This window comes from Pteropus vampyrus, unplaced genomic scaffold (assembly GCF_000151845.1).
Source record: "Pteropus vampyrus isolate Shadow unplaced genomic scaffold, Pvam_2.0 Scaffold99, whole genome shotgun sequence".
Lineage (NCBI taxonomy): Eukaryota > Metazoa > Chordata > Mammalia > Chiroptera > Pteropodidae > Pteropus > Pteropus vampyrus.
In genome coordinates, this window is record NW_011888880.1 from 2,226,692 (window position 1) to 2,238,411 (window position 11,720).

Consider the following 11,720-nt stretch of genomic DNA (forward strand, 5'->3'; position numbering starts at 1 on the left):
CATCGGCAATTACCAAACAAGAACAATACTTGCTCCTGTGGGGATTTTATACCGCCAGATATTGGGGTATGTTCTGCACCGCCCTAACATGTCAGTACACTACCTCGAAAGGAGTTGCTAACAGTACTAATGCTCCCAATAACGGTTCTTAAAATACAGAGATGTAAACACTGGTCTCTCTTGAATGAAGTCAGACAACCAGGTCCTTCTGCTCTTAGTGTAGACATGTAGGCACAAAACCAATAGAAAGTTACCAAAGAACCACCTGGTGAGATAAAAAGTGAGATGACATTCATTAATAACGCCAGGATTTGTAAAATTCGGACTTGCGGGGGATGGAGAAGAAATGGGCACAGCTAATACTTTTACAGGACACATGGGAGCAAGGGCGCTTTAAAGAGCGGGGGGTGGGGGGGGGTAGACGCACTGCTGGGTCCAGATAAGGTAGGCAGAGCGCCCCTGCCCAAGCCGATTCGCCCAATCGGTGCAGGCAGGGTTTGCTCTCTGAGGCCTTCCAGGCTCCACCGCTTTGTCTAACATCCCTGTACCCTACATACCGCTGCAGAGGTTCAGGAGTCCACAGCCTGCCGCACCATCAGGATCACACCAATGGATGAGGTAGAGGGACCCGGAGACGCGGAGGGGGTTCCTGGGTTCACAGCCGGTGCCGCGGCGACAACAAACCAGCAAACTTACTATAGAAGCCAAAGAGCCAGGGCGCCAGCGGAAAAAGCTCTACAGACTCTCCCCCGTGACCCTGACACATCCGTCGGTTCTGCCCTCTTATTGGTTAATAGTAGTCCAACGCGAGAACAAACCATCCAATCCTCGAAGGCTTTCTTATACTAAAGCGTTCATTGGTGATCTAGGGAAATGCACTAAGTGTTGAACGAAAGGCTCCAATGAAAACCCAGGAATTCTGAATTGGACCAAATGCCTATCCGTCCACTAAGCAAAGAAACTCCATTCCAGCAGAGAAATCGTCGGACTTTCCCGACTACAACTCCCAGCGTTCCATTTTAGGAAGAACTCCGTTCCTGCATTCAGAAATTCAAGTTGAACGTTTTTTTCTCTAGCAACTCTTTCAGCTCTCTTAAAGGAGTTGCATAATATTTCATTCGCTTCTGTGAGACTTAATTCATAATCTTTAAAAAAAGTTTAAGTTTTTCTAAGAACATTAGCACTATATTAGGCATTTCTTGGATCTCATTCATTTCTTTCTCATGTCCACTGTCTTCCTAGCAATGCAAAGTCAGCAAAGTAGTTTTTTGTTTAAATGGTAACTTCCACTTTGGAGCGATTTTTTTTCATGTAAGAGAAAGTAACTTCTCATCAAAGAGTTTTCTCAAATTCGTCGTGAAGTATTTTTTAAATATTGTCTTCTATTTAGTTTATCTAAGTAAAGATTTATATACTTGTTTTATGGATGGCAGTGACTGAAGTTGTTTGTTTGTTTAGGTATAGGTTTTTAAAACATTTTTTTTCTAAAGTGTAATCTAAAGCCCACAGGCCAATCTGAGCATAATACATCCATCCATTGCCCTCAGTGACCTCACTGAATAGATTCTGGATTCTCTTTTACAGTTTAATTCTGCCATGTAGCTCATATACAAAAGTCAGAGGAAATTCGAGAGCCCTCTAATGGAGAAAGAGCGTGGGTGAGAATAAATCTCCCGGACTGATTCCATGCTAACATCTCCAATACTTTGATTCGTCTGTAAGTGAATTTAAAAACAAAACGTTTACTTTTGCTCTAAATTCCTTGTCCTCCTTTTTCGTTGTTATCCTTCTCTTCCTTCTAATAAGCTCAAGAAGTAAATAAGAGTAGAATAGAAAAAGTCTTTTTCATACCATTTGACCTATAGCAAAAACAAGTCTGGCGGGGTTTCTGTTTCCCAAAGTCACAAAAGGGAGTGGCGGTAAGTGAACACTGAGTCTGAAATAGAAAAAAGAGATGAAGGTAATGTCCAGTGATAGAAACACCAGCCTTATTTACAACAATCAACCAAACCAATCAACTGCTGGAACTGAAAAAAAAAAGGGCGGGGCCGGGGGAGGAAATTGTAAATGTAGAAAGCTGTAAAAAAAAGTACATATAAGTCCAAAGGGCACAATCAGGTTAAATATAATCCAAGTGACTGAGTGAATGAAATTTCATTCAGTATTCTTATTAAAAACAACTCATTTACCCAGGAGCGTAAACTTGCTATTTTTGCTAATGTTAATTTGTACATTAGAAAGAGAAAAGACATTTGAGATTTTCCTAATAACTGATGACTTGTTAGGTTTGTGGCAATATATGTTCAGTAGTCTTTGTCTCTTAAAAGTTTACAATCCAAAATATAATCATGCTTCTGACATGAAAGTATACAGATATTCTTCCTAGCAAACTGCCATTACAGAGAGTAAATAACTAGCTTTAAAAAGCAGGGATGTATTCATAAAAAATAATTACCAGTTTCATAAGCATGTATGGATTACAGGGAAGTCTTTAAGATGTTAAGAATTTCTACTCTCCTATTAAAAATGTAAGAACTTAAGACCAGTGGAGTTATACTATTTGTCATTATGAGTCATTGCTTGTTCTAGCCTCAGATATTTTGCCACAGGACACAGCTGGAATGTCAAGTTTCTCAATGGCTGTGTTGCTTAAGACACATGCATCAGACAATGGCAGTTTCATTCATCTGATTATTTAACAACAATTTTTGGAACACATACAATGTGCCAGAGACAGTCTTAGCAATGGATTCAAAGATAAGGAAAAACATCATTAAGGAGCTCATGGTCTAGTGCAATGGTTTCCAAAACTTTTTGATCAAGCACCCCTTTCAGCTTAAAAAAGTTTTTGAACATGTAGTTCCAATACAGGTATATGTATCTATTTATTCATAAATTCTATACATATACTATCAAACTAATACTTAAAAGCATGTCAACGTAGAAATGCTTGAAGGATGAGAAATAATTATAAATAGAAGCCCCGGCTATCCATCTAGATGAAAATGAAATTGTATCCATATAATGCATCATTTTCCTTAAATAAATTCCAGATGGATCAAAAACTCAAGTGTAAAAAAATGAAATATAAAAAATTTTTTCAGAAAATCTTGGAGATTACATATAAAATATAGAAGTAGGGGAGACCTTAAACAAGACGAGAAACCTGGAAGTTAAAAAAGAAAGACATGTACATATTTGACTTGTTTAAAAGGCACTTTTTTGTATGGCAAAAAGATATATAAGCAATGTCAATAGAAAATAAGCTTGAGATAAATTTGCAACTCGGTGGACAGAAAGTGAGGGAAAAATTGAAAAAGAAAATGGAGTCACTATACTTAAGCTGCTAAATTACTTAAACCAAGTAGGTTGAGGAATGAGGAAATGATTCTATTCTTGCTTTAACTAGCCTGGGAACTTAACTAGAACTCTCTCTCTAGTTATGCTTGAAGATTATATATATGTATATGTGTATACACATATACATATGTATAAATTCTATAGATACCCTCTGATAACCATCTGAAGGATACAGAAAAGAATGTTTACATATCCAGAGTGCCCAACATCCATTATCCAGACCACCAGACATCTGGAAGATTATCATCTTGGACTAAACCAGAGGCTAAGAATGCAGTACTGATTCTTCTCAAGAATGTACTTTTTACTATAAGAACTCTCAGTTTTTGTTTCTTCTTTTTCTTCAAAACACTCTGAATATTGCCTAGTTACATTTATGATTTGCAAATCCTAAGACCCTTGAATAAATCTTTATCATTTATTTCTAGCCAAAGCCTCCTTATTCTTTGTGCTCAGTTGACTAGGGTAACATTCAAAACTTGATTACGAATTGTCAAGAAGGGAACAAACCCTATAGAAATTCGGTAAAGAATATAATCGGTATTAAGAGAAAAATCCATGTGGCCAATAAACACGAAAAGATATTTAAACTCACTTGTACTAAGGAATGTAAATCAATATAACAATAAGAATAATCATTTGATGCTGCTCAGCCTGGCAGAAATCACTATGACACAAAGTTTCTAGCAGGGATACTGGGCAAGAAGAGGACCCTCCAATATTGCTGTGTAAATGTAAATTATTACAGCCTTTTAGAAAGCAATCCAGCAAAATCTATTATAAAAATAATATATTTTTTGACCCAGCAATCCCATTCTCAAGAATCTAAACCACAGAAATAAAAAGCACCAGTATATTAAGACATAAGAACAAAGATGTTTATTGCAGCATTGTTCATGTTGACAAAAAACAAACACTAACCAAAAAAACCTAACATCAAATGAATGCATAGCAATAGTAGAATGTTTTAATAAATGCTGGTATATCTAAAGATCATAGACCATTATGAAAAATATATTAGAAAACTATTAAGGAAATTAGAGCTAAAGGAAAAGATATTGAGGAATTTCCACATCTTAATAAAAGATGCTTAAAAGTATGTATGTTATGATCTGATTTTTTAAAACAAATCATATCTTACATATGTTTATATAAGTACATGTCTTTATATGTTATTGTATAAGTATGGAAAATATGTAGAAAGATACAATCTAGGTTTTCAGCATATATACCTGAATGAGTAGGATAAGATCTGAGAGACTGGGGGGCAGGGGGAGGGTGTAAATATAGTTTTATATGTAACATGATAAATTTGCATTAAGTGAAATCATATGTGTAAATGTAATAAAATGTGTTCAACAAAAATCTATGTGTTAGGTTATAAGGCAGAAGGGTATTCACCAGTTCCAGGGAAACTGCTTTTCAAGTATGAGAGTGACAAACTTAGAGTCACAAAACAGTAATGCCTGAGGAGGATATATGATAAGAGGTAAGATAGGAGGCTGGTGCAGTAACCAGTGAGTCCTACTTAGTGACTCAGTGTCTGTAGGACCTCACTCAAAAAAGCTACATGTTGCCACGTGGATCAGACAAGTCTGAGTTTGACCACTTGCTGGCTGTATGACTTTGTACTTGCCTCTCTGCTACTGAGGGCCTCAGTCTTCTTTAAAAAACAGATACCATGGCACCTACTTCCAAGACTGCTATGGTAATTAAGTAATGTGAGAGCACCTAGCCCAGTGCCTAGAAGATGTTCCATAAATGTACATTTAGCCCCGCTTCTCTCTGTGCAAGAGTCTGCTATCAAGAAAATATCTGATAAACACTAATTTATAATGATAAAATAATGAGTGCTTACTGATCCTGGGGGGCGGAAAGTAAAGGAAAGAAAAATCACCTGTAGAGAATTTGAAAGAACCAACTCAATTTTCCTGAAAACTGGTAAATAAAGAGAATCAAACTAAGCATTAAACTTGCCTTTCTTATATGTATTACACCTTGGGTAACAAAATAATTGATGTACAATACTTATTCTGAAAATTGGTAAATATTAAGAAACGAGCATTCAACTTGCTTTCCTTTACAAACATTCCTCAAGGTAACCAATTAGCTAATAACTGAAAAAAAAAAAATGACAGAATATCACCATTTTGCAAACTCTTCATGAGGTCATGGACCTAGGCAATGATCACTAACAGCTGATAATGTTATAAAGAAAAACACATGACCATTATATAGCTTCTGATGCAGACCATTGCCTATGAAGTATTCTAGCCAAAAACTGAACCTGAATCAGATCAAATCTTTAGAACTACCAGTTTTCAGAAAATAAAAGGAGACAAAAGAATGTGTTAAATGTCACCATAGGAATGTAATAGGCAAAATCCTGAATATGGGAAATTTCTACAGGATAAAAATCTCAGTTTCTTCATCAAAACAAAACAAAACGAAAAGGTGGGGGAGGGGGATCATGTAGATTAAAATAGATTTCAGAGGTATGTCCACCAAATATAATGTGTGGCTCTTTTTAAGATTCTAGTTCAAAGAAACCAACAGTAAAAAATAAAAAATTAATGAGATATCCAGGTAAATTTGAACATTGAATTGATGATACTGAGAAACAATTATCAATGTTTTAGGCCTGATAATGAGATTATAGTTATGTGTTTTTAAAAAGACCCTTTAACTTTTAGTGATACACACTGAAATATTTATGGTTGAGATGACATGCCTGAGAGCTTCAAAAGAATCCCAGAGTTCATCCCCTAGCACTTCCAAAACAAACAAACAAACAAACAAACAAACAAACAAACAAAAAGAATCGAGAGGCCTGGAAAAGGTATGGTGAAACCAGTAACTATGAGCTGCTGATTGCTGAAGCTGTATGATAGATACATGAGAATTCATTGTATATGCTTTTTACTTTTGTGTATGTTTGACATTTTCCGTAATTGCAATTTAAAAAACAAAATATAATTTAAAAACATTTTAAAAAGCTCTGCAAGTCAGGGTCTATCCCAAGTGTGTTTATAGAAAGAAATGGTATAGTCCCTGGAAGGCAGAGGCATATTTTAAATATGGGTCTATCTGACTTGAAAACCCACATCCTTTCTACAACAGAATTCAGCTTCACCATCTACCAACATGAACAAATGACAATCTGAACTTTTGTTAAATCTCTACAAGGAAGCTGGCCCACAACTGGCCTTGGTCACCTAATATACTGCCTGCTATACACTTAATAATGAACAAATCTGTTACTTAAATAATGACATTATAATCTTTTAATTTCCTGTTAGGAATCTGGAAGCATAGAAAGGTCAAGGGACTTTTTCAAGGCCGCAAGTGAGTGAAAGCTCTGATCCTTTCTTCTCTATTTAATAAATACTCCAAATAGCAGATAAAGTTTCAGTCATTCTGGATTCTGCCAAGAAAGCTGAGCCATTAATCTGGGTAAAAAACTCCAGGATCAGATACACTAAAAAGGAAAAAAAAGAAGTCTATTTTCTTCTAAAATCCCCAAATGGTTTGCCGTGTAACCTTCTACATTAGTTTCCAAATTTAGCCATGCAGAACAATCACCTAAGATTCTGGGAAGTATGTATTTTTAAACAGGCTCCAAAGTAAATTTAAGAACCATTGACCTTAGGGAGAAGACAGATCATATTAGTTATCCATTGCTTCCTAACAAATTACTAAAAAAGTAGAAGCGTACCACAACAATCATTTATTATCTCAAAGCTTCTGTGTCTGAGGGATCCATGTGCAGCTTAGCTGGGTATCTCAGGCTCAGGGTCTCCCACGGGCTGCAATCAAGGTGTCAGTAGGGCTGCAGTCATCTGAAGGCTCAACTGGGAGAGGATCTTTTGCCAATTTCACTTACATGGCTGTTAGCAGGTTGACGGACAAGAGGACCTTGGTTCCTTACTGGCTGTTGGATAGAGACATCCCCCAGCTTCTTGCCATATGGGCCTCTCCTTAGGGCAGCTCACAATATAATGGCTGATATATAATGGCTCAAGAGAAGGAGAGACCAAGAGAGAGCAAGCAAGATGGAAGCCACAATCTTTTTTGTAACCTAATCTTGGAAACGTCATCCTATCACTCTTGCTGTATTCTATTCATTAGAAGGAAAACACTAGGTCCAAACCACTCTCCAAGAGGGGATTACACGAGGGCCTGAATATCAGGAGGCAGGGATCACTGGGGGCCATCTTCCAGGTTGCCTATCACAGAGATATAAACGAAGAGTTAAAAAGGAGTTGTAATATATTTCCTAGCTCTGCCTGCTAAGAGAGGCTAGATTCAATGACAGTGATCAACGAGATCACCCAGTAGCAACGAGATCACCCAATACCTAGGTCTAGCACTCACTCCTCTCTGATGTGTTCCCTGAGCCACCAGGCAGGCTTAGTTCCTAGGATCCCTCCATGCTTTCCTTATAACTTTTGATTATGTACGTGAACTTTGTATTTCTATCTCTCTTAGCCCGTAGGCACACTGAGGGTGTGGTTCAAGGCTTTAAAAAATCTTTGTATTGTCATAGTGGGCCCTCCAAAAGCTCTTGTTGGGTAAATGAATTAATGCTTTTGCTGAAGGAGGAAAGCCCTCGCCAGGCAGACTTTGGCAACTGGAACAAGAACATCAGAGCTCGGGTGCCTGCCCAATGATCTCTGGGATCAATTACACTGGGAGGGTAAGTGAGACAGCCAATCAGCAACAGCCTCTTGAAAGGTCCTACAGAAATACTAACTGGTTTCTTTCTCTACATATGAATCTTTTATCATGCCTACACACTTTACCATGCTGAATATATTGTTCGCTATAAATGGAATGAACATATTTTCCCGACAGGAATATTTGAAATCCATAATGTCCTAGAATATTCAACTATTAAAAAACACGTCTCCCAACGAATCAGAAGCAGAGTAAACAGATGCTGGAACTGAAGATGGTAAAGTAAAAACCTCATCCCTCAGGCACTTTGTATGACACCGCATCCTCACTTTCCCTAACCACAAACATAACCCAGATATAAGGTCCTCAGAAGCAGACCCGCCGCGTGAGCACAAGTCCTACAGCGTGGGACAAAAGGGCTCAACGTATGTTAGGTTAACAAGAGCTTAAAACTCACAGCTTCTTTCAAGGTAATACACTCTTTAGGCTACATTCAGAATGTGGGTCTTCCTGCACACCTAGAGCATGAGGTTTACAAACAAAGTACTTTCGGGGCGGAGCAGCGAGGCCACAAAACGAGGTGCTAGCGAAAGCGAACGCAACAGAGCGAGCCCCGCGCCTGCGCACACTGGCTGCGAGAGGAGGCAGCCGGCACGTGGGGCGGTGCCTAGCCTTCCGCTCCGCGATCTCAGTGCCCGCCTCCGGGCCAGAGGAAACAGCTGATTGGTTAGTCTGGTCTGGTGTTCGGGGCGGAGATTGAATGATTGGCAGCAACGCCCCGGGACCGCCAAGCTGGACGCCTGAGTAGCTGAGGAAGACGCCTCGCTGCCGCGCGGCTGAGGTAAGTAAGTCTGTGGACTCGGGAAAGCGGTTGGCGTGGAGTCGAGGAGGTGCCCCTGGGCCTGACGGCGACGGGGCACCCTGGTAACAGTCCGGGCAGAGTTTGAAGGAGCCTGGTTCGGGCTTGCGGGGAGGCCGGAGGGCTTCATGGGCCGTTGGGTGGCCGCGCCGCTGCTGAGGGCAGGCAGAGAGGTTCTCGGGGCGGCTGAGGGCCCTGGTGGGGCTGGAGCTTTGGCGGGACGGAGGGAAGTGGACGGAATTGCCCTGAAGGCTGGGACTCACCACCCACCTGCTTAGCCCATGTCCGCCCCTCCCCCGCCCTGCGGTCCGTCCCGCGGGCGCTTCGCGGCCGTTCCCTTGGGTGTTGCTCTCTTTCCCAGGACTAGGCGGGCGGGACTCGGCGGCGGCGCCCCCGCCCCCGGCCTCGGGGCTTCGGCGGGGAGGAGCGCGCTGCGGGTCTGCCCGGGACGTTTAAGCAGCCTCACCTGGCTAGTGTTGCTTTTTCGCCTCTCAGAACTTCCCAGTGCGTTTTCCTGATCATAGGATTTGCATTAAGCCCCAAAGAAAAGGTCGACCTTTGGACATTTAAAAACACTTTTTGTTTTGGAAAATTTCAAGCTATGCAGAGGTCGAGAGGAGTGTGTAAATCGGTGTACCTATCACCCAATTTCAGCGATTACCGGTACGTGGCCGGGCTTTCTCCTCCTCCCTGAGTTAATTTGAAGTGAATCCTAGACATATTCCGTCTCTTCTACAAATTCGTACGGCTTTGCCGTGCTTTTCCATTCGTTTACTTTCTAGAGTGGTTGCGTAAAGTAAGGTACATGTTAAAGTGTGCACGACGCTAATTTAGTTTGCTACAAGAATGTAGGGAGTTCGACTGTGCTGTTTCACTACAGAATCACTGAAAAACAGGTATCAAATAATCTTGTCTCGGCAGCAGCGTTACCGGTTTTGAGCAGTAATAAGAGCATTGATAATTTCTATTTATGGAGTTGTTAATATATACAGCACTTTAAAATTGTTTCCACCTGTCAGTTTAATTTTTACAACAGCTGTGTGAAGTAGGTATTCCATTTTACAGATAAAGGAAAGGGGCTTAGAGAAATTAATTTGGCACACCTGGGATTTAGGATCCTAACCCTGAGTCACTGCAGAGTCCTTGCTCTTTTAAACATAATTGAATGTCCTAAGAATTGTGGAACAAATTTAACTGCTGTGGGAAATTATTTCTGTTGAGATACGAATACATAAGGGAGAAAAATCCTTGAAATTTACATGAGTACAATAGTATAGGTATTTTTGGCTTTTTGAAACAGTAAAACGTTAATACAATTGAATTTAAAGTTAGGAGCAAAGGATAGAAGTGTAGTTCAGTAAGTGTTAATTTTTTTTCTATAGTATATGCCAGTTAAAGGGGAATACAAAAGGAAAAAAATACACATCAGTGAATAGTCTCTATCTCTTTTGGCACTTATTGTGTATATTGGCTGTTTATCCCGAATACTTTCATCCGTATCTTTGATCTTCTCAACCCTCTAAAACAATCTTCATCCAAACAGTGTTAGAGAAATAAAGAACTATAAACAGCTGGTCTTATTCAGAGGACTAAAGACTTGTTAAATTGGAGTTCAGGATTCCTGCTATAGGCGAGTAATTCAGAAGTCTGCAAGTAAAGTTAGACTCACTTGTGAAGGAACTTGAGAGCCAAGTTTAGGGTGTTTAAACTTGAGCAAAGAAGTGACATGATCACAGCCATCTCACTTGAAATGTAAAAAAGATTAGTGAGTTGACCTGATGAATATAAAGGAAAATAGATGTGGGTAACTGGTGAATTTATGAATATAAGGAAAGGAACGGAGAAAAAAGTAGTCTAAAAAAGAAGAAAAGACAGCATGGTACAGTAGGTTTTGAAATGCTGGTAAACTTCATTTTCTACAAGTTTGTTTTCTTAGGCAGTCTTGGTGATGAGTATTATACACTGCCCTTTGAAATGTTAACTACTGCTCAGCTACTTTATGTTTATTGTGTACCATTGATACAAATTACACTAATTAGATAAGCAACAAAATGACACTAATTCCATCAAGGGTAAACCACTGATGATGCTTTAGTATCTGTCCTAGACCAAGGGTTGGCAAACTATGGCCCAAGAGCCTAAACTGGCCCAAGGTCTGCTTTTGTATGAACTGTGAGATAAGAATGTTTTTTACATTTCTAAGAGGGTGGAAAAAAAATTTAAGACTGTTTTGCGATGTGTGAAAATTATATGAAATTCGAATTTAATGTCCATAAATGATTTTTTTAATCCAGCCACACTTATTTACATATGGTCTATGACTACTTTTTTCATTACAAGGGCAGAGTTGAGTTAGTTGTGACAGATCGTATGACCCACAAACCTAAAATATTTATTATTTGTCCATTTACAGAAAAAGTGCCATCCATCTCCTATTTTGGACCTTTTTAATGAATGTGCTTATACACTTTATAAAAATGAGATTGTAGATATTATTTTGCAATCTGGATTATGTATAGACCATCTTTTTCAGATTTAAGACTATCATCTTTTTTTGCATAGTCTTCCAAGATGTACGTGAAGTACCAATGGGTTTTTAAACAATCCTCTTTTGTTAGATATTTTTGTTTTTCAGATTTTTAAACATGTATTCATAATACTTAAGAGGACAGCTTTTCCTTTTCAGGTTTTTGTGTGTCAGATTATTTCTTTAGGACAAATTTCCAGAAGCGAAATTGCTTTCCAGCGTGCCCACCAGAAAGGTTGTACTATGTCTGTGCCAGTGTTGGGTTGTTCCCCTTTCCATCTTTGTCAATTTGATGAG

At 39.1% G+C, this 11,720-nt stretch overlaps 2 protein-coding genes and 1 long non-coding RNA gene across 6 annotated transcripts in view; 2 read left to right on the forward strand and 1 right to left on the reverse strand.

Moving 5' to 3' along the window:
* Positions 1 to 754, reverse strand: part of ARMC1 (armadillo repeat containing 1) — a 32,837-nt gene extending 32,083 nt beyond the window's left edge. Inside the window, exon 1 of the mRNA XM_011364586.2 lies at positions 558 to 754. The gene's annotated coding sequence lies outside the window, so the exon portion shown is untranslated. The remainder of the gene's footprint in view (positions 1 to 557) is intronic.
* Positions 755 to 813: 59 nt separating this feature from the next.
* LOC111742686 lies at positions 814 to 3,787 on the forward strand. 4 transcript variants are annotated; one of them, XR_002781419.1, is made up of 3 exons: positions 814 to 1,311; positions 1,585 to 1,717; positions 3,453 to 3,787. It is a non-coding gene; the product is annotated as an uncharacterized LOC111742686 (long non-coding RNA). The 4 variants fall into 4 exon arrangements; XR_002781422.1 differs by having other exon boundaries at positions 3,505 to 3,787; XR_002781421.1 differs by having other exon boundaries at positions 814 to 1,279.
* A 4,990-nt stretch (positions 3,788 to 8,777) lies between these two features.
* Positions 8,778 to 11,720, forward strand: part of MTFR1 (mitochondrial fission regulator 1) — a 54,290-nt gene continuing 51,347 nt past the window's right edge. Inside the window, exon 1 of the mRNA XM_011364622.2 lies at positions 8,778 to 8,878. The gene's annotated coding sequence lies outside the window, so the exon portion shown is untranslated. The remainder of the gene's footprint in view (positions 8,879 to 11,720) is intronic.